This window comes from Pongo pygmaeus, chromosome 9, assembly GCF_028885625.2.
Source record: "Pongo pygmaeus isolate AG05252 chromosome 9, NHGRI_mPonPyg2-v2.0_pri, whole genome shotgun sequence".
Classification (NCBI taxonomy): Eukaryota; Metazoa; Chordata; class Mammalia; order Primates; family Hominidae; genus Pongo; species Pongo pygmaeus.
Genome location: NC_072382.2, coordinates 25,677,882 through 25,701,846, shown reverse-complemented (window position 1 = coordinate 25,701,846; position 23,965 = coordinate 25,677,882). Strand labels below are relative to the sequence as shown.

The 23,965-nt window shown below is 36.8% G+C and overlaps 2 long non-coding RNA genes across 2 annotated transcripts in view; one reads left to right on the top strand and one right to left on the bottom strand.

Moving 5' to 3' along the window:
* LOC134740333 (uncharacterized) overlaps positions 1 to 23,965 on the top strand; it is an 89,478-nt gene that overhangs the window by 21,433 nt on the left and 44,080 nt on the right. The window lies entirely within an intron of this gene.
* The window catches only part of LOC134740332 (uncharacterized), a 200,168-nt gene continuing 188,271 nt past the window's right edge, over positions 12,069 to 23,965 (bottom strand). Inside the window, exons 7-10 of the long non-coding RNA XR_010127725.1 lie at positions 22,932 to 23,001; positions 17,049 to 17,206; positions 15,967 to 16,050; positions 12,069 to 13,980 (exon numbers count right to left, since the gene is read on the bottom strand). This is a non-coding gene — a long non-coding RNA (uncharacterized LOC134740332). The remainder of the gene's footprint in view (positions 13,981 to 15,966; positions 16,051 to 17,048; positions 17,207 to 22,931; positions 23,002 to 23,965) is intronic.

Here is a 23,965-nt window from a genome sequence, read left to right as displayed (position 1 = left end):
AACTCCTGACCTCAGGTGATCTACCCACCTTGGCCTCCTAAAGTGCTGGGATTATAGGCGTGAGCCACCGTGCCTGGCCTTCTTTTTTTTTTTTTTAAATAGCTGAATAATATTCATCTCTTTCTCTGTGTGTGTGTGTGTTGTGTGTATGTATCTCACATTTTCTTTACACAGTCATCTGCTCACAGGCACTCAGGTTGTTTCCATATCTTAGTTATTTTGAATATGACAATGCATTTATTCTAAGGCAGCCCTTCCTGTTTCTGTGTAGCTTCCACCCTTTCTCTTGATTCCTGTTACCTAAGAGGGTAAATTTAATTTTCCTTCCAGTAACAGCTTTTTATTTATTGCATAGCCAGCCTTGATTTTCTCATCTCTTAGGGCAATTGAAAGAGATTCACAGAAGACCATGTTCAAATATATATACTTATACATTGTAAAATGTAAACTATAATGTTGCGAACAGTTTATTTATAGTAGGAGCTAAGTAAATGTTTTTTCCACTAGCTGAGAGCTGATAACCACCTTTCCTTCTCTCATTCCAGGCTAAGTATTCCCCTCCTTTTCCTTTCAAAATCAACTACTGGATTAAGCTCCATAAAGCAGGGACCCAGTTTTGTTTACCACGTAGCAGTGGTGCTTAACATAGTGCCTGCCATTAAGTAACTATCTGTAGATTGAATGAATCCAAAAGTCAGAAACAGATTCCTCTAAATGTGTTATATGTAAATGAACTATGTGTATCTCTGAAGACCCTTTTCTTAGTCTCTTAGCTCAGTACTCAATCTTTTAGTGTAGAACTTCAATTATTTTGCTCAATTGGTGCTCATATCTCAGAGGAGATAATTGTATGATGGATAGAGCTCTAAACAAGATTTCCATCAGCCCCCAACTTTCCAGCAATCTTTAATGGCACTTGCAGCAAAAAGGGCATAAAAAGCCTCTCTCATTCACAATGATCTCAGCAGCTCTTAAATAAACTAAGTGGCCCAGCTGAATACTGAGAAAAGCAAAAGGCATTTTTGTGCACACACTTTTCCCAATCACTGGCAAAACTGGATGTAACAACCTGAATTTATTGCTTACTTCCCTAAAAGATGTTTTTGTGTGTTTTGTTTTGTTTTGTAAACATGCTCCTTAGACAGTGGATTGGGAGAAATTTCAATTATATGTATTTTTATAGATTATCTTCTAAACCTCAGGAGTAATTCTGCTGAAAAGTTTTAAGTGATTTCTAGTCCATTATTTTGACTCACTAGTCCATAGTGAGTAAACACGAAGACAAAACATCACGCTTTTGATTTTAGCTGCTTTTCAAGCAATGGATCTCTTTGATTATATTGGTCAAAGACCTGGCTTTTAGGCTGAATCTTGGGCATTTTTCTCTGAGTTACTCTAACACAAAGTGCTCTTTATCCATGGAGTGTGATAATTCAAACCTCACTCCTGGCACAAATAGACACACAAAAATATAGAAACAACAGCAAAAATAGTCAATGTCCTGATGACTAAGAGGGTTACTCCCTCAAAGAAAATTGGAAAGTTATTTTGCATTAAAAAGTTGGGAAGATTTAGAAAAAACAAAATAAAAAGTTGCAGAGTCATGTCACATCATGTCTCCCCAACTTGTTCACATTTAAACAGCAGAAGCTAATGCATTTCTGTTCTCCAACTGTTATTTTACCCCACTTTGCCAACTTTGCTTTTAATTTGTTGATTCATTCATGTTTATCTGATAATGGTTTTCAAGGGCTTTCTTTCAATTAAAACATTGGATAAAAAGAATAGGACAAGAAAATTAACTGATCACCTAATATAATGCAACGTGGTAGATGCTTTATTGCTGATAAATAAATCATTTAGCTCTCATAACATCTCCACCACATATTGTTATGCAAACCATTAATAACTTTAGCTAAGAGAATATAAGCAACATTTTCAAGATTCAACAGCTACTAATTCACATAGTTTGAGAATCATGCCAGCAAAGAAAGCCAGTGTTAAATGTGCATGTGTGTATGCACTCATGCATGTACATGCTACATAATAGAGCATACATCTGAGTTATTGTGCTGCTAGCTGAAGACTGCTCTTTGCTTTCTACCAAATTTTCTTTGAAATATCTAAATTAGGTAGAGGACTGCCTATGAAATTTAATAGTATCCTGTAAAAAATTAAAATACAGGGCCATTTATTTTAAAAAATTATTAAGACAGTGAGATCAGAGAATTAAACGAAGTGCCAAGCCATGTGTGACTGAACAGGTCACAAATCCAAAGACAAACCTCCTTGCATAACCAGTTTGGTGTAAGGCACTGAAATAATAGAAGAGTATAGAGATTCGACTTGATGTGTTAATTTGCTCTATTATGCTAGAAAACTATACCCAAATCTCAGGAGCATGAAACAACAGTCACTCCTCACTCCTTGGTCAATGTCAGCAGTGGCTTGTCTAAGCTTGCATTCAAGCCTGTTCTTTGGTCTTCCATTTTGAAACCAAGCCAGAAAGAACAGCAAGTACCTGGTGCATAGTCTTCTCATGGCCATGGCAAAGTGGAACTCAAACAACACGAGTGCATTTAAAACACTATTAAGTCACATCTGTACCCATTTAATGGCTGATACGGTTTGTCTGTGTCCCCACCCAAATCTCATCTTGAATTGTGGCTCCTATAATTCCCACATGTCATGGGAGGGACTTGGTGAGAGTTAATTGAACCATGGGGGCAGGTCTTTCCCATGCTGTTCTTGTGATTGTGAATAAGTCTCACCAGATCTGATGGTTTTATAAAGGGGGATTTCCCTGCACACGTTTTCTTACCTGCTGCCATATAAGATGTGACTTTGCTCCTCCTTCACCTTCTGCCATGATTATGAGGCCTCCCCAGACATGTGGAACTGTGAGTCAATTAAACCTCTTTCCTTTATAAAGTACCCTGTCTTGGGTATGTTTCATTAGCAGTGTGAGAACAGACTAATACAATGGCCAAGCAAAATAACATGTCCAAGCTCAAGGTTGTTGAGGTGAGGATGAGAATCCCAATTCCATGGAAGAGGAAAAGGGAAATATTTGCTGAATCATGATATAGTCTACCAGAAGTGAGATGTTGCTGTATTGAAAACCTAATTATTAAACAATCAAATCAGTGTTTCGAAAAAGTTTGATTCTTTGCTTGAAATTCCAGGTTTGCCACATGCTAAAAACATCGAACTGGATTTCTGGTCTATTCTAAGGATAGTAAAGAGACAGGGACCAGGAGAGAGAAAAACATAGCCTTCAAAGGAGAAGTGCAACCCAAGAAAGATAATCTCTTTCCCCTTCTCCAAAGCTAAGAAATGGAGGAGACCCTTAGGAGACAAATAAGTAAAGTGAGATAAATCTTACAAGAAAGAAAGACTAACATTTTATTGACCAATATAATGTCCATTAAAACCACAGAGTTTGTGAACATACCCAGACATGTCTGCATCAGGGAGAAGAGCATGAGAAAGGCATAGTAAAGATGAGAGTTTTAAAGAAAGAGCCTACTTTTTCACCATTTGGCATGACAAGTTACCTAGATCTCCAGCTAGCTAGAGTTTGCACTGTACTACTCCTACCCACAATGAAGGGGCATCTTTTGGATCAGGAGACTGAAACAAGAGTTTTGAAGAATCACCAATTGGATTCAAGAATGAGGAGAATTAGAGAGGAAGAAGCTGATTCCCCGTCAGATATTTTATGCCAAGGGACTGAGTAGGGAGAGATCACCAGAGAGTTATGCAAAAGAGCCAACAAATAAACCCTCATGTAGGAGTGAGTAGTTGCGTACTTCCTGTGCAAAGGCAAAGCTAGCCAGTTAGTGAGTGTGGTATCAACAGACCTCAAAGTACAAACAATAGCCGCAGAAGTGAACATCAATTACTACTGAGAAAGGAGGAGACAGTTTACCTTCCATTAGGTAATTCTATTTTTCTCCTCACCTTCCTTCTTATTTTTTTCACTACATAGGTAACACAAAAAGGAGGATGAACTTATAGAAGGTAGGAAAATAAATGAGATTTACATAGCCCTTCTCCCTCCCAAGCCCTTGGCTAGAACCACAGGTCCAATCTACAGCTGGGTAAATAGAGGAGCTTCAGGTAACATTGGAGAAAAAAATGTTACAATGGACTTCACAGTCTCCTAAACAGTGATCCAAATAAACTGTTCTTTTTAAGTTACCCATCCGCAGCCAGGTGTGATGGCTCACGCCTGTAATCTCAGCACATTGGAAGGCCGAGGCAGGTGGATGACCTTTTGGATTCATTCAATCTACAGTCATGGTAGTTGAAATGAGTCAGTTTTAATAACTATATGTGCCTGTAATGTTATGATATTGGGAAAAGATAGGTCATTAAGAGGCACACCGTACAACAAGAAAAAGAATTTGACAGAGCCATTAGTGGCAGCTCTACATTTTTTTTCCTTTACAAAATCTAACAAGTTATGAGATCAAATAAAACAAAAGCAGTTTCAGAGGTCAAAATCAGTGTTTTGAATATCAAATATAGATGACTGAAAATTATAAGGTCTTTTTCCTTAGAAGAGCACTGAAGAGAAGAATAAGAGAAGAAGGAGGAGGAAGGAATTGGAAATTATTGAGTGTGTAGTATGCCCGCTATAATATTATGCAATTTATCATGGAATACAATGATTTCAATTCTTGAAGTAGAAGGTAACAAGCTTGTATAGAATAAGAGGAATAAGAGAGGATTAAGAGAGGAATGAGGTTTGGAGTAGACAATTCTGTACTATAATCTGAGATAGTTCAAGACATGACTGGCTATTAGGTAGATCAATATTAAAATATTCACAAATATTAAAATGCTCACAAACAGTTGTTTTATATACATCTAAAGTGGATTCAATCGTATCTCTGAAAAAGTGTCACTCTCACTTTTACATCTATTACAATATGTTATCTCTAGAGTTAAAGAGAAAGGACTGGTAGTGTTACAGCTTGCTTGCCAAGAAGTCCCAGGGACCCTCGCGGGAGAGGGCCACTCAGGTAAACACCATCCATCATGGATTTCTCCACAGGAGAGAGTTGAGACCTGCTGCCATAGGGAACCAGCCCCTCACTCTACCCCACCCCACACCAGGGCTTGGTCAGTCTGCGATACATAACATTTAGGAACGTTAGACCGTGAGTGGGAATGGATTAGTGTAGGCTCCCTACAGAAGGCATTTTCCTCTAGTTACTTAGATAGTTCTAGTCAACGGCTTCTCAAACAAGATTGTGACTAATTTGTAAAAGTCAGATATGCAATAATACTATATAACAAATCACCACAAATCTCAGTGACTCATGATAACAAGCATTTTATTCACTCTTTCAAAAAACTGCAAGTTGATTGAGATGTTTTTGCTTCAGTCTGCAGGTGAGTTTATGCTCAGTGAGACTCTATCTATCATAAAGTACAGTGGTTTGATAAATAATAGGGAGTCTGCCCTGTGGTACATGATTGAGAGGAAAACTTAGGATAACTTTGCATAGAAGTAAATGAATTGGAAGCTGCATGGGTAAAATGAGGCTTGTACAATACTTATTTGTAGAGTTGAGGTAAACTGTATTCATTTAAAATCATAAATTGATTTCATTTGTCAGCAGAATAAGAAAACAGCCATCCATGAAATATCAAGCACTTAGTTTCTCATTAAATTATTGATTCTGTCATGAAATATTGTACATGTATGTAGCCCAACACATATTGATTATAGAGAGGCCATGTAATATAGGGAAAAAATTGATATTGATGCTGAATGTAAAATTATTATATGATACCATATATGAATGTTATAATAATTACATAAGTATTATATGATTGCATTCCTAATTATGTCACAGAGATGCAAAAAAATATGAACAGTGAAGTAAGATAGACCAGGCATTGAATTTGGGTTTAAGCCTTTTTATTTCTATAACTTGGGAAAGATATTTAACTGAACTGAATCTCCCATCGTATATAATCATTGTTAAAATATTTGGGAGGCAAAGGAAAAAGAAAACCTTGTTTTATTCCCTATCCCAAACTTAAGACTGAAAGATAAAAAATGTAATTTGGAAGGTAAAGATGAACATTTTGTAGTGACAAAGCGGATTGGAGGAGGCAGCTTAAATAAGATGCTATAACTGACTTGTTAACATTTCACCCCTGAATGAGACAAATTTGCCTGCCCAGTCATGTACAACAACTTTAGGACTCCCTAATATCACTCACTGATCCTCTGGCAATTCTCCTGAGACCATTAATAGACAGCAATTTTCACCCCACCTGCCATTAGAAAGCTCAGAAATATTTCAGAACAGCATATTACCTAACTCTAAGTCTCTGCTTGCACCCTAGGCTGAAAATTAACACTTGGTTCTATTTCCCATCTCAAAATGTGCAGTTAGGTTGTCCAATACATCTCTGATCAGAGGTTAGGTGATGACTTTAAGTGATAGCATAAATAAATTCAAGTAATACAATTTCAGCAAACTAAAAATTTCCTTCAAATTGAATATAACCTTCTTCCACTTATCAAACTTCTAAGGAAGATTTTTTAAAAATACAAAAAGCTATATGGTAAGATCCAAGAAAATTCAACCCCACATGTCGTATTATCCTTCCCAGTTTCTATTTTCTATTTCTGTCTTTCACACTCACTCAAATTTCTTGATAGAAGAATGGTTCTTCCAGGGTGGTAACCTAGGCTTTTTTACTGCGTGGGTTCAAGTCCCTTAAAACCTCTAAAATGAAGTGAATTAGACTCCAAGTCTCTCAGGCAATTTAAATTTTTTAACTTTCCAATAAAAAAATTAAAGATATTAGAAGGTGGCAAATGTAGTACATAGTATTATAAGAAGATTTTATGTAAGGTTGCCAGCGAAACACTAGATATCCAGTTAAATTTGAATTTGAAGTACAGGACACCAAGATAAATATCAATGTTTAATATAAATATATCTTACGCAATATTTGATACAGATATATAATAAAAATACTCATTATTTATCTGAAATTCAAATTTAACTAAGTGTTGCGTATTTTTGTTTGCAAAATCTGGCAGCTCTACCTGTGTCCCTTCACTCATATTCCCCAAATGTCAGTATTTTACCACACTTGGTTTATCATTGTTTTCCCTTTGCTATGGTTTGAATAAGTCCCCTAAAAGTTCATATGTTGGAAACTTATATCCCCAGTGCAACAGTATTGGGAGGTGGGACCTAAAAGAGGTGATTGAGTCACAAGGGCTCTGCCCTCATGAATGGATTAATGTCATTATCAAGGGAGAGAGTTAGTTATCTAGAGTGTGGGTTATTATGAAGCGAGGCTAGCTACTAGTGCTTCTGTCTGTCTCAAACACATGCTTCTTCTTTTTGTCTTCCACCATGGGATGGCACCAGCCAGATTCAAGAACTATCCACTTGGACTCCACAGTCTCCTAAACAGTGAGCCAAATAAACTGTTCTTTGTAACTTACCCATTCCCAGCCAGGTGCGGTGGCTCACACCTGTAATCTCAGCACTTTGGAAGGCCAAGTCAGGTGGATGACCTGAGGTCAGGAGGAGACCAGACTGGCCAACATGGCGAAACACTGTCTCTACTGAAAATACAAAAAATTAGCTGGGCATGGTGGCGGGCACCTGTAATCCCAGCTACTTGGAAATCTGAGGCAGGAGAATCGCTTGAAACCAGAAGGCAGAGGTTGCAGTGAGCTGAGATTGTGCCATTGCACTCCAGCCTGGGCAACAAGAGCAAAACTCTGCCTCAAAAAAAAAAGAAAAAAAAAAAGTTACCCGTTTCGTGGTATTCTGTAATAGCAACAAAAAGAGTACGAAGATACTGTCTCAGAAAAAAAAAAATGAGTAAATGTAATGAAATGAAGATACTGTCTCAGAAAAAAAAATGAGTAAATGTAAGTAAATGTAATGAAACATTAAGTAAACGTAATGTCTCTTTACCTTGTATAAAAAAGACGTTATCTTACATAACCATAGTATAATTTTCACAATCAAGAAATTCATATTGATGCAATCATATTATTTAATCTATGGCCCCTTTTCAGACTTCCTCACCAAAATACTTTTTCCCAGATTAGATTCAGGGTCACACATTTTGTTGAGATGCCAAGTCTCTTTTTGTCCCCTTCAGCTTTTTGTCCCCTTCAGTGTCTCAGGTTTCCTTTGGCTTTCATGACCTTAGCAGTTTTAAAGATTATGAGCTGAATTGTACTCCATGGTATATATGTACCACATTTTCTTTATCTAGTCTATCATTGATAGGCATTTATGTGGGTTCCATGTATTTGCTATTGTGATTAGTGCTGCAATGGACATAAGTGGCATGTATCCTTATGGTAGAATGATTTATATTTGTTTGGGTATATACCCAATAATGAGATTGCTGGGTCAAATGGTAATTCTGTTTTACACTCAGGTATGGCCGCACTGCTTTCCACAGTCACGGAACTAATTTACATTCTTGCCAGCGGCATGTAAGAGTTCCTTTTTCTCCACAATCTCAGCAGCATCTGTTATTTTTTGACTTTTTAATAGTAGCCATTCTGATTGGTGTTTGATGGTATCTCATTGTGGTTTTGATTTGCATTTCTCTAGTGATCAGTGATGTTGAGATTTTTTTCCTGATTGTTGGCTACATATATGTGTTCTTTTGAAAAGTGTTTGCCCACTTGTTTATGGGGTTGTTTGTTTTTTCTTGTAAACTTGTATAATTTCCATACAGATGCTTCATATTAGAGCCATATACACAATGGAATACTATGCAATCATAAAAAAGAATGAGACCATGTCCTTTGCAGGGACATAGATGGAGTTGGAGGCCACCATCCTTAACAAACTAATACAGGAACAGATAACCAATACTGCATGTTTTCACTTATAAGTAGGAGCGGAAGGATGGGAACACATGGACATATTGAGGGGAACAATACACCCTAGGGCCTTTAAGAGGGCAGAGGTTGGGAGGAGGGAGAGAATCAGGAAATATAATTAATGGGTACTAGGCTCAATACCTGGGTGATGAAATAATCTGTACAAAAGCCTTCATGACACAAGTTTACCTATGTAACAAACCTGCACTTGTATCCCTGAACTTAAAAAAAAAAAGATTATGGGCCAGTGATTTAGTAAACTCCTCCCCAATTTAGGTTTGCCTGATGTTTCCACATGGTTATATTAAAATTACACATTTTTGGCAAGAATCCTAAAAGAATGATGTTCTATCTTTCTCAGTGCATCATATCGGGGTACCTCACTTTTTAATAATAATGGGAATGATAATAGAAAACACAAGTTTATCACAGCACCAGAATTATCTCTATCATATTTAGAAGCATAAACAAATACTCATCCCCTAGTAAAGCTCTCCAACGACAATGATATTGTCATGACCCAGACGTTTATATAATCTAAACTCACCTTTTGCCAAAGATCAAGCAGAGATTCCATTCCACCTGAGGCAAGTTGGGTAGATGAAGTGAACCTTGATTTCTCTAGGGTGCCAGTCAGCCTATGGCATTTATTCCTGACATGTGAATTTAAACTTAGTTTGCAGAAACTTCTATTCAAGAGATTAATTGGGCCAGGCATGGTGGCTTGCACCTGTAATTGTAGCATTTTGGGAGGCAGAGGTGGGAGGATCACTTGAGCCCAGGAGTTTGAGGCTGCAAAGAGCCATGATTGGGCCACTGCACTCCAGCCTGGGTGACAGAGAATAGATCTTACCTCAAAAAATAAATAAACACAATTTTTTTACAAATGAATACAGCATGAGCAAGTAAAAAAGATTAATTACAGTTCTACATGAGCTCTGTAACAAAACACACACACACACAAAATAGCTGTCTACCTATACACAGTGTTCACTGTTTCCTTACTCATTTAAAGACATTCACGATTGCCTGATCTTCTTTGAGTTGCCTTTCTTTCTTATCCAGGACATTCCAAACTCTGTGTTCCCTTTTTTCTGGAAGCCTGAGTTTTTGACACAAAATTAGAACAGAGTATGGGCTATACCTACTAACACAGTCTCCACTATTGCTTGTAAGCAGGCATTTTTAGTCTGGTACTAAAGTTGTTACTGCCACTATCTCCTGCTAAGTCATTGCCTCAGCTTATAAAGCCTCCCTCCCAGGAAAGTTTCCACTTTATTTGCACATCAGAGTTTCCTAAAGGATCACCCTCAACAGATACTGTTGATGCTTCTAATATTTATACCCCTGGTGACACCATGAAAGTGAATACCTTTGTCATGTTTTATTTTTTGGTACCTTGACCTTCTTCAACTTTTAAATGTCCTGGCCCTGAATAACTTATGCTGCATCAATGGTTGCTGGGACATGTCCAATATTTGTCCACAGTAGTGGGATATGGGTATGTTCTAGTGTTTTCTTTCCCTCTGGTAGTCTTCTATCATTTTGTATAACTTCAGTGAAGATTCTCACATTCTATCCTTCCTTCTTCCTTCTCTCCCACATATAGAGCTGGTAGCGATTGCTGGATTTGAGGGCCTTTCTTCCTTCTTGTTTTTGTTTTGCTTTCTGGCCCTCATTTTAAAATTATTTGTATGCGTTAGTAACTGATTTTTTAGCTTTAGCTTGTGTCCTGTTTTATCCTCTTTTTTTTTTTTTTTTTTTTTTTGAGGGTGAGGGAGAGAGTTTCACTCTGTTGCCCGGGCTAGTGTGCAGTGGCACAATCTCAGCTCACTGCAACCTCTGCCTCCCAGGTTCAAGCAATTCTCATGCCTCAGCCTCCTGAGTAGCTGGGATTACAGGCATGCACAACTACTTCCAGCTAATTTTTGTATTTTAGTAGAGATGGGGTTTCACCATGTTGGCCAGGCTGGTTTTGAACTCTTGGCCTCAATCCACCCACCTCAGACTCACAAGGTGCTGGGATTACAGTCGTGAGCCACCATGCCCTGCTATTTTATCCTCTATTTTGAAGAGATGAGATATTGATAATTTGAGGTCTGCCAAAAGAATTCACTGTTTAAAAAAAAATACCATCCAAATTCAATTTTCTGAGTAGGAAAAACTCAGATAGGAAATCATTCTCCTTGGATGAAAACAACCTCAAATAACCTAGATCTAACATAGCCAATTCCTGTCCAGTCCGGCTCTCATTTAGTATATCTCATTCTTTGGCATTTCTATAGAGTTCCAACTCCATAAATTTCTTAAACTTATTTCTTCAGTATGCAAAAAACATCTTCATTTTTTCTTCTGATAACTATATCAACTTGGTTGTCACCTATAGAACTTGAAATCACCTATAATGATCATCCTGTTATTTCACTCTCAAACTCTCAAATCCCACCATTTTCTGCCCTTTTTTTTTTGTTTTGTTTTGTTTTCTGAGACAGAGTCTCGCTCTGTCACCCAGGCTGGAGTGGTGGTACAGTCTCGGCTCACTGCAACCTCTGCCTCCCAGGTTCAAGTGATTCTCCTGCCTCAGCCTCCTGAGTAGCTGGAATTACAGGTGCATGCCATCACACCTGGCTAATTTTTGTGTTTTTAATAGAGATGGGGTTTTGCCATTTTGGCCATGCTGGTTTGGAACTCCTGACCTCAGGTAATCCACCTGCCTCGGCCTCCCAAAATGGTGGGATTACAGGCATGAGCCACCGTGCCTGGCCCCTTTTTTTCAATTCCTTTTAACTATTCTTCAAAGAGTGGTTACAATGGCTGTTATTGTAGCTTCTATCTACAACTTTGAGAGGATCCCTTTGAATGTTTTATCTAGGACTTCTTGGGGAGTCATTTCTGTCTCTCATTGAGATATCGTCCCTCTTGGGCTGTTAGATTTAGTTTGATCATATCCATCCTTTCTTATCTAATGACAACTATGGCCACACTTTTTCTAGTCTTCCTTTTAAAAGCAATTCAATCTAGGTGCATCTCTTTTCCCTTTCAAATGTGTCTAGTCTGGCCTCTAAGATCTAATATGCTGTGTATATCTCTATTTAGTCTACTTGTTAATCTTTCTCCTGATGAAATAAGTCTTTTTTTCAGCTTAATTACATCACATGTTTTTGTTTTTGTCTTATTATCCAATTGTTTTGATTTTGGGACTTAGAGTGACATTTAGATGTCTTTCCTTGGTGATCTAGTTTCTTCTTGATTTCCTGAGCAAAACCAAGTTTTCAAGAGAAATTTCCAACGACAGGCCTTTCCGACCTTTATTAGTTGATTAGACATTGGATTTGGAATAAAAAATATAGTTGCTTTTTAGGTTCAAACCGAAAACTCCAGTAGCCTGTCTAGGACTCTGATATTTTAGCTCATATTCAAATACCATTAAATTAAACTCTTTGGAGCCAATTTGAAACTATTTGGTGAGGACTTAATCCTTGATTTATGACAAACCTCAGGAATCAAAGAGCTGAGCCCCACTCCAGTCCTTTTCATTGGCTCTAAGTGCTGTTCAAAATGGAAAGAAACAGCACTTGTGACATGGGATCTAGATTTGCCTACCGTGCCTGGCAGGAACAACACACTGGTGCTTTGTGGAAGCCAGCTCCCTTTTTTGGTATCTTATTCCAGCCTGCAGACACAGCCACCACAACAAATATTCTTCAGTCTTTCTTCATACTAACAGGCCAAACCAGGAGATCTATACATTAAAATTCTGCCAGTCTGAAATTGTTTTGACAAATAGTGAAAGTCTTGCTTATCTCCTCATTCCAATCTTGAGCTTCAGTTGCTAAGATAAAACCTGTTCCTGTGCAAGTCCATTAGTGTAACCTACAGCAGCTTATTCTTCAGTGCTTTGCTGCTTCTCACTAAGGACCAGGAAGCCTAGTTTCCCAATAAAACTATCTCTGCATCTGTAAAACCTTGACACAATTAGCAGCCGTTACTTCTCAGAGTGGGTGGTCTAGTATCATCTATGCCTAAGGCCTAAAACTAAAACCACCAATGTAGGTCATATCTGTCATCTTGAAAAACCTGTGCTGTGTTGCTACCGAAATGCCAGTTTTTCAAGGCTGCAGACTAAGGTCGAAGTCGGTGAGTTTTCATTCCTTTCCTCCTGAGTTGGGATTGATTGAGAGTTAGGACAGCTAGAATGATGCTAAAATGTGAAAAATGCCAGCTGTATGACTGTTAAAGCTGAATGGAGGTATGCTTAGATATGTAGACACAGTGAACTTTCTCATGCTTCACCCTGAATTTTTGAGCATAACCTACTTGTCCTTAGCACCAGAGGATAGCCTCCCGCTTTTCTAAAAGGCAGATCCCACTGAAGTGCGTTGACTTCCAAGATGAACACCTTCTCAGAAGAGAAGCAGATATAAAGGGAAGAGCCAGAGGAGGCTAAACGAAGCTTGCTTAGTTCTTGCTCCAAATTCACCAATCAGATAAGTTGCATCTTCTTTAGGGAAGAACTGGGGAGTAGGAGGAAGTAAAGAGGGGCCAGGAATATTCTCACAATTTTCTCTCCTATGGCATGTATCTCTCCCATGTATAGAAACCAGTCTTTGGGAAATCAAACTTTTTTCCTCCGACAGACATCTCTTAATATTGTGACAGTAAAATGAAAAATATTAGCAGGGAATAATTTTTCCCCTTGTAACTCCCCTTCCCAATTTTGGGCCTGTTTTCAAGGTAAGTAAAGTAAAACCACCAGTTTCTGCATTTATTCTTCCCCTCCTGAAGATTAGTCACACTCCTGGTTGCTGAGTGTTTAGGAACAAGCTGGATTTAAAGCTAAGCTTCAAGAATTGGCTGGGATTCTTCCTTTCTCTACCTTTCTCTGACTGTTCTACATTCTCATTCTCCTCTCCTCCATGGAATGGGCCCTTAGTTTGAAGTGAGTTCCATTTTTTTGGAGTGTAATTGTAGGTACCATTGGCTGCATCTAAATCACATTCTTTCTTCAACACTTGACTGGCCATGAAGGTGGTATTTTCATCTTCATCTGTGATTTCCATGCATCTGTCTCTCAATTGCTGCTGAAGTTGAGGAAAAGAGGGGTTATAGTTTATCAGAACCCTTCAGCCTCAACAATAATAGAAAGAAAATATGTAGCATTGCTTGGCATGGGGCAGGCAATTAATACATCTGAGTTATCTCACATTTTAAGGTGAAACATCTACTATACAGATTCACAGGCCACTTTTTCTTCTAGAGCCCCCTAACATATGATTTAAAGATTATTCAACTCTATGAAAATCAAGCAATTTTCTACTCCTATTATATTTAATTTCTTCAGGCTAAAATAACACATAAATTATCTTCTGACAAACTCCTTGAGTATTCTTTTTCATCGCTCTCTGTACATCTACATAATCTGGGCCCAACTGATGATAAGTTTTGTGTCAACTCTCACCTCTCCAAACAGGCCTTGATGAAAGAGAATGAAGAATAACTGGACAGTATGGGTGCAGTTAATTTCTGCGAGCCCAAAGACAGTTAATGGAACCATGGACACACCAAATGAGTGGAATTTTTGTTATAAAATGGGTCAAGTTTGTTTTCTATTATGAGTCTGCATTGTGTAAGTTGGGGCTGTTGTTACTTCTGTATTCTGTTTAGAAATCTCCTCTTGTTCCTGCTGTGATGAAACAGGAATGTCTGGTTTTTTTCCTGAAAACAGATGGCCTTTCATCCCAGAGATATAACACAATGTACATCTCAATTGCTGTTTTCCCAATATGCAGCCTCCATCCTTCCCCGGACAATTCCAGACCGTTCTTTAATAACACCCTTCATGTATAAGATGAGTCATTGTATGTAAACTCTGCTTCTGAATATGGCTGAACAAGAGGAAATAGCTCTAAATTACATCAAATCTATGCAGGTTAGACATTAGTAAGAACTCTCAAATAATAAAATCCTTGTGGAACATGGATAAATGTTTTAACAGTATAGGACTATTCAGGTTACTTTTAGAAGTGAATTGAAGAAAATTTTAGAAGTGAGTGAAGAAAATTTTAGAAATGAATTGAAGAAAATACAGAAGAAAATAACTGTATAGAGTGTTCCTATAGAGAGTGTTATCTGGCCTACATGTCTCCATCCCCCAGTTCCCTAATCATGACAGACTTCACTAATTGATCTTGGAACTTCTGCTTTGCTCAGGCATGGCGACAGAATTACTCTCAATGTGCACTTCAATCAGACATTACCAGTACATCACAGTAGGTACATGAGATGAAAACTTTGTGCCTGCAGAGAGGTCTCTGAAGGCTCAGATATAGACACTGACATTTAGTATTTTATTAACAAATATGTTTTCCTTTGATATAATAAAGCACAGTTACAAAACTCCATTATCCTTTTAGTATAATGCAGTCTAAGAAAGCTGAGCTATCAATAATAAAGTTTTTAAAGATGTTAAACCCTAGGATCTCTGGACTAATTTAGTTACACATTATACCCTGGTTGGAGAAATAGAAGAAGAAGAAAAGAAAAAGGAGCAAAAATAAAAATAAAAATAAAAACCTTCCTCAGATGGAAAAATAATTGCTATATAATGCATAAAATATTCTCACCTGCTGCCCTTTTAAATATTTAGTAGAAAGGAGATGCAACCCCTTTTGAAAGGGATTTTAGAGAAAAATGCAAAGCAACAGATGAGAGATGATTTCAATTAGACATATACTAATCATTGATTATCATGACTAAGAAGTATAAACTTAATAAAATTTAACAGAGAGAATGCAAAATTCACTGACATAATTTTAGGAGATATCCTAGTTTAAATTGGCACTACTCTAGAGAGAATACTGGAATGGGTACATTGACTTTCTAGTTTTATTCTCTTCAAAAGTAATCACAAACTAAACAGGATTCATGGCATCACATAGCCAAACCACAGTTGCTTGCAAGTTAGCTCACTTCTTTCATCCCTGACAAGTTCTATGATTATAAGCCACAGGAATACAGAGGTCCTAGTTAAAGTAATCAGAAAACATTAAATCTAAAGATTTTCATACATGGAATACACGGGTCAAGGAGGCATGAAACAAAGTGGCCAGCCTTCGTGTTATTATTGTCCTGCAGCTTCAAAGCTGAAACACCTGTGAAAAAGATGGTGAATGAAGAAAAATATTGATGTACAATTTTTGCATAGATTAGTGAAACAGACCTAAAGACTGCCCACATTTAAGGTATATAAACCATTGTATTACATTCCTACACATTTTGTCTTATGTTTTAGTTTCTGTTACAAAAACCTATATTCATGCTGACACATGCATGTAGCTCTTCGTCATTTTCTAATAGCATCACATATAGTAAGTCCCATGAGTTTCAAGCCACGAAAACATGGTTTGGAGGCCAATTTTGTCATGTCTTCAGTGTGTGATTTTCGGAAAATTTACTAACTTTTATGCATCTTACTCAGAAGTTTTTTATGGCAATTATATTCCACACTCTTATGAAGATGCTTAGTGGATTAACTACAGTAGTGATTTAAGAAAATTATTTCCACTGCTGTATTGTAAAAAAAAAAAAAATTAAAAATCCAAATCAAGTAGATTGACTCAATTTCATTGGTTGTTTTTATTTAATTTTTTCTATACAGTTACCAAATCAGTGAGTGGCTGCCCATAACTCAAAATTTCAGCTGGTGACAGCCACTGGCAGTTAAGATCATCTCTCCAAAAAAAAAAAAGACACTGTGATGACTTTCAGATTGACCTTGGGTAAGGCAATAAGGAATTTATTTGCCAGTATCTGTTAATGGCATAAGCAGTACATCACAGTGAATGAGAGCAGAGATTAGGAAGCTAGAGAGCCTGAGTTCAAATCTCAGCTCTCCCACTTACTAGATATACAACTTTGAATGAGTTACTTAACTGCCCTGTGAAATAAATTTCTTATATGCAAAATGGAAGAAATTATAAATTTCTGCCTTTTAGGGATGTTCTGAGGAATAAATAATTTAATGAATGAAAGTCCTCAGGGCTTGTCTGACATGAAGTTTATACCATGTTATCTTCTAATATTATGTCTACCTAGTTGGTTTATCTGAGCATATAAAATTCATTCAGGGTAAATACATTCCCTTCCTTACCATAAAATGTGCTGTACAATTCCCTGGCAATGGATGTACTCAGTAGATTATGACGAGTAGAAGGTTAAGTTCCCTGTTATTTATTTTCATATAAATAGGAATATCTGTATTCGAGGCAGACATAACACTTTTTCTTCTCCAAAGAATAGGCCAAATTTCTGTGTTTTGATAGAAAAAGAAAGAGAAAGAGATTGAAATTCTGGCAAATGAACCTGGAATGTAAATCCTTATCTCTTACTTAATTACATTATTCATAGGTATGCAGATGTGACCTTGCTTTCCTATTGCCTGACCACACAGTCTCAGCCTCTCAGTCTCTTTCTGACTCTTCACACAGTCATGAATAGCATATTTTGTTGCAGCTGCACCCATATAAAAAGAATTTTATTCTGATTAGATATTAAACAATAAGGTGGTCAGACCTACATGCCAGTGACAGAGGACTGAGTCAGTAGAAAATCTCAGCAACAAGGAATTGTCCCCAGAAGGCTCTCCATTCCAAAAACAGATAGAGACATTTTAAACCAGCCCACAGATTATAAATTGAGAACCCAAAGAAATTACGGTAAGTTGAATATATAAATATAGTAATTAATATATAACAATGATTTATATCATTAAGAAACTCAGAAAGCTAAGTTTGTTATAAATAATACTGAGTTTCTGAGACCTACTTTTGCCATGAGACAGAAAAAATTGAGCTCACTGCTCATTGGCCAAACAAGTATAAAATAAATTATTGAAACCTGAGGATTTCAGGTGTTAGGTTATGCAAAATGAGGACTTGTGACTAAGCACAATTGTGTTTTCCCTCCCCAAAGTGCTTGGCAATCCTGACCTATAAATCTCTCTAATAGACCCTGGAGGGAGATTGTGGCATTATCCCATTTTATGGGTCAGGACTCTATAAAATGCAGGCCTGTGAACCTGCCCAAGTCTAGAAAAAAATTTGTTTCAGAGTTTTTCATAAGGCTTAAGTGGTTGTGCTGAAGTAGAAAGAAAGGTGGACTTCAAGCCTGTTTATATTATAAACTTGGTTAAATCTCTTAATTCAGTTTTAGCCCCAGTTTCTTCAACTGATAAATAGTTTGTGTATTTTAATCCTGTCTCCAAGGGAATGCTTCACCACTGAGAACAGAGGAGCCATAAGATCAATTGAACATGTCTAAAATTGCAGCTAGTTTTGCTCCTGATAATTTAAATTATTCCACATTCTCGACTTCATAGTCATACCTTTCAACTCCCTTACCAACTACTCTTGCTCATGCCTGGGCTATCAGCCTATTAACTCATTGCTGTCCTGCCTGCAAGCCTTCAGTGGCTCACAAAACCAATTTTTACATTCATTGAACCAGGACTTTTATGTTCTCTACTGTGTGGCATAAAAAGATTATAACAGCAACATGCACATTGATTGATTCATTCATTTATTCAAGCAATAATTATTTCTTCACGTTCCAGTCACTTTCTGCACACTGGAGATTCAACAGTGAACAAAGCAGACAAAATTCCCTGCCCTCGTGGAGCTATGTCCTGGTTGGGGCAGACAAATGGCATATAAAATGAATAAAATATATAGCATGGTAGATAGTAAAATGATTAAGGAGAAATGTAAAAAAAAAAAATTAGAAAAGGGATATATGAGGTCACGTAAAGATTGTTAATATTTTAGACAAGTTAGCCACAGGTGACCTCAAGAAGCAGGTAGCATTTTAGCAAAGACCTAAGGTAAGGTAAGGTAAATAGGTTGCTATTTTGTATCATGAACTTAAAATACCAAATAACCCTGTGAAGTCAGTATTATTTTCCTATTTTACAGTTAAGGAAACTGAGTCTAGTAAAGTCTAAGGTTGCCAGACTTATCAAATAATAGTATAGGTTTCCTAGGTAAATTTGAATTTACAGATTATATCCCATTCAACATTTGGGACATTTATACTAAGTTTTTTTTTTTTTAAAAAGTGTTTATCTGAAATTCAAATTCAACTGGGAGTCACTTCTTTTACCTGGCAAGCTTAGTTAAGTCTAGTGTTAACTTAGTCTAGCTCAATTAATACAAGTTAAGCCTAATTTATACAGCTGGTCACTTATGAGGCTGCTATATTAACTTGGTGTTAACTCTAAAGCCTACACACACGGTCCACGCTCTCACAAAGCTGATGATTAATCAAGGAAACACATTTATCATGAAAAGACAAATTGTCCTATAAGGAGATGTTCATTGCAGATTTGGAAGCTATATGACCACAGTAAACTGTGTGTGTTTTGAGGAGTGGGGTAGAAGGGAAAGATCCTGAGGATGCTATCAAGAATACACATGGCGAAGACCAAACGCACAGAGGTGTAGGTGACAAGTGTTTCTATGTATTCAGACATAGGGAGCATAGAGAGGTGCAGTTTGAGCAGACACTTAAAAGGCAGAATAGGCTCAATTTGTAGTCTTCAAATGCCCTGATAAAAGCATGGAATTGCACCCTGAGGACAAGTTATAATCACTTAGGTCTTTGAGCAGAGAAATTTTCTATTTTTAAAAAATCTTTGAATTAGTAAAATAACTGAATCACTTTTATTGAGAATAGATTGAGCAGCTACCACCAAACATTTTTTTTTAGTGTCAGATTCCTTTCTGTAAGATAAGGAAAATCACTCTACTGTTTTCTTGGGGATCTTTATTATTATTATTATTATTATTATTATTTTAATAAAGTGCCATGACCTTCTTTTAAATAGCCAGTATTCTCCATTGCATTTACAAAAACAAAGTTTCATATAATTAAGTCCTCAAATGGCTTCATTTCTAAAAAATCACGGAAATGAAGCAATGGTCCTGCATTATTAAACACATGTGTCACCAGAGGTGTTACTCCATGTCTTTTCTTAATGCCATGAAAAATAAAATGGAAAACTAACTGGAAGATTTTACAGGGTCTTTCTATCTTTCCCAATCAAGAAAGAGTAATCAATATTCAAAACAGACTTAAGCAAAAGCAAGGAACATTCTTTTTTTCAGTAGGAACATTTTGAAATTCGTATTAAATTTGTGAGACTCTCACTAAAGTACTAAATTGAAAAGAAGCTCTAACTTCCCAGGTGCTTCATTTGTGGGGATACCTCCATTTATGAGAATTGTACTCATGTTCTGTTGGAAGTGAATAGAGATTGATTCATGTTATCACTTTCAGAAATGCCAAGTTGAATATTCCAGAAAATAAGAGTTTAAGAACTCCCAAGTAGATAGACTCACATTTTGAGTTGGTGTCTGACATAGCTATGAAATCAAAGGATCTAGATTCCAGTTCATGTGAGGATTTGATGTGCAAATATATGCATTTTCTATTTAAAACAAAGTCTAATTTAAAAATGGTCAAAAGGCCATGAAGAGACATTTCATGAGAAGAATGTACAGATGCCAAATAATCACATGAGAAGACATTCAACAGCATTAACCATGAGAAGAATGTAAATAAAAACCACAATGAGATATCAATTCATACCTTTAAGAATGGCTGATAAACAAAACAAAATAAACCTGACAATACAAAATTCTGGCAAGGATGTGGATAAACTATATCAGTCATACCTTGTTGGCAGAAATGTAAAATGGTATCGCCTCTCTGGAAGACTGATGAACAGTTTCTTTAAAAACAAATCAAACAACTACCTTAAAACTCAACAATTGCACTCCTGGGCATTATCCCAGAGATACAAACAATTATGTTCACACAATAGTTATGCTGGGTGCTCACAGCAGTTTTTTCTTCTTTATTTTAAGTTGAGGGGTACAAGTGCAGGTTTCTTATATAGGTAAATTGTATGTCGTGAGGGTTTATTGTGCAGATTATTTCATCGCTCATGTAAAAAGCATAGTACCTGATAGGCAGATTTTCAATCCTCATCATCTTTCCAACCTCCACCCTCTAGTAAGCCCCAGTCTGTTGCTCCCTTCTTTGTGTCCCTATGCAGTTGATGTTTAGCTCCCACTTACAAATAAGAAGATGCAGTATTTGGTTTTCTGTTCTGGTGTTAGTTTGCTTAGGGTAATGGCCTTCAGCTCCATCTGTGTTGCTGCAAAGGACGTGATCGTGTCTATGTACCACACATTTTTTTAATACCATGTCTGCATAGTATTCCATGGTGTCTATGTAGCACATTTTTTAAAAATCCAGTCTACTATTGGTAGAAATGTAGGCTGATTCCATATCTTTGCTATTGCAGATAGTGCTGCGATGAACATATGTGTGCATGTGTCTTTATGGGAGAATGATTTATATTCCTTTGGGTATATAGCCAATAATGAGATTGCTGGATCGATTGGTAATTCTGATTTGAGTTATTTCAGAAATTGCCAAACCGCTTTCCACAATGGCTGAACTAATTTGCACTCCCACCAGCAGTGTGTAAGTATTCCCTTTTCTCTGTAATCTTGTCAGCATCTGTTTTTTTTTTTTTTTCTTCTTTAAGACGGAGTCTCGCTGTTACCCAGGCTGGAGTGCAGTGGTGAGATCTCTGCTCACTGCAGGCTCCGCCCCCCGGGTTCATGCCATTCTCCTGCCTCAGCCTCCCGAGTAGCTGGGACTACAGGTGCCTGCCACCTCGCCTGGCTAATTTTTTGTATTTTTAGTAGAGACGGGGTTTCACCGTGTTAGCCAGCATGGTCTTGATCTCCTGACCTTGTGATCCACCTGCCTCAGCCTCCCAAAGTGCTGGGATTACGGGCGTGAGCCACTGCACCCAGCCAGCATCTGTTATTTTTTAACATTTTAATAATAAACATTCTGACTGGTGTGAGTTGGTACTCCACTGTGGTTTTAATTTGCATTTCTCTAATGGTTACTGATATTGAGCATTTTTTCATATGCTTGTTGGCAAATATTTTCTTTCATTCTGCAGGTTGTCTGATCACTCTGTTGATAGTTTCTTTTTTCCACATCATTTTTATACATAAATAGCCAAAAACTAGAAAAAGCTCAGATGTTTTTCAATGGTTAAAACATCGAATGGCTGAACAAACTGTGAATGGTCATGGTTAAACAAATAGTAGTATATGCATACCATGGAATACTACTCTGAAACAAAAGGGAACAAACTATTGACATACCCAACAATTTAGATGAATCTCCAGATAATTATTGAATGAAAAAAGTCAATCCCAAAATTTATCTGCTGCAAAATTCCATTTAAATATTGTTCTTTAAGTGACAAAATTACAAAAATTGAGAACAGATTAGTTCTAACATTAGCGTTTCATGACTAATGCTTAAGAAGTTCATCTAATTCAAAAGAACTTCTCCCTTTTAATCATTTTTTGTTTATTTTAAAAGTCAATAAGTTAGCATCACCATCTCTTCTGTGGTAAGACAGAAGAGGTAGCGTGAGTGGAGTACAAATGTAGGGTACTCAATGTCCACGGATATTGCTGCTTAGTTCACCTCCCATGTGACATTGGGCAAGACATTTAAAATTGCTGACTATCAGTATTCTCACCTAAAAATGCTGAAAAATTCATATGATTCAAAATATCCCTTCTCATCCCAATATTTTATGACTCCGTGAAAAAACAGATTTCTTAATAATCTTTTTCTTATATTCTCTGCAGCCAATCATTTTTCAACAAGATGTCTTTGCCAGACTCAGAAGTATAAATGTATATGAGTCTCTGTCAAATTCTCATTTCATTTACAGTTTGTCTTCATATATTAGCATGATCAAAAGCTTGCATGAGATTTTGTTCATTTAATTTTCTTTAAGCAAAATTTCTGCCATCCTTTTTACTCTTTTTTAAACTAATCTCTAAATTAGAATTTAAAGAGAGAGAGAGACTGTAGAAGAGATGCTGTTTCCATTGTTAGAAATTTATATTAGGGTTCCCTCAGTCTGGCTCACTTTTCATTTTGAAAGTCTTGCACAACCAACCTGGAACATTTTTCTTCACTTCCATCCATACCATGCCAATCTAAAAAAAAAACAAATGCTCTTTATTTATTGCAGCTGCATTATGCTATTTGCAACACGACAACCTATTTAAAAGAAACAGAACTCGTGCCCTGTGTAGGAGTATTTTGTTTTTACCTTTAAAAGGCTTGTAGTCAGGCTGTCAGTGAAAGAAAATCCAATCTCATTTTCATCTAGTATGCACTGCAGAAACATTACTCTGATATGAACCAGAGCTTGAAAATGGAGAAGCAATTGTTGTTGCTAATCAGAAACAAATATCACACAGAGACAATTGCTTTTTTTCCTGCACAAACAATATGCTTGCCGATTAAATTCATTAAATTCAGGCACACTATTGACACAATCTGATCAGAAGCTCTAAGCCACAGATGCTCAGAAATGCTGACTTGTGTCACAAAAGAAAATAGTTACTATCTACTTCCATCTGAAGCAAGAGGAAGATGTAAAATGAAAGCAGCAACTATTTACAAAGCACACAGTAATTGCCAGCATTTATTGAAAGCTTATTATGTGCCAAGCACTGTGATAAGTGTTTGACTTATTTTATTTCCTTTTTCCCCCTCAAAACAAAGATGTGTATCTGTTATACCAATTTCTTTGATGGCATTCAATAACGTATACAAGCTCATACTATAAATAAATAACATACTATAAATAAATGTGTTGGATGTCAAAGACTATATCACCTCTCTAAGTACATGTGGCTTAGGACAAAACTGAGAATAGCCAGCTCATCTATTCTTTCAATCATCTATTTTTTCCTATAGATATTTGTTGAGGACCTATTATGTTCGATGCATCATTTCAGAATGTTGGGATAGATTACTGAAAAAAAGAAAAATAATAATTTCTGCCATTTTGGTGCCTGCATTATAGAGAAGGGAGATAAAGATTAAGTAGTCCATATGCGTATTTAAGTTTTAAACGTAAGATATATACCATGTTAGAAAATTACAAGCGAT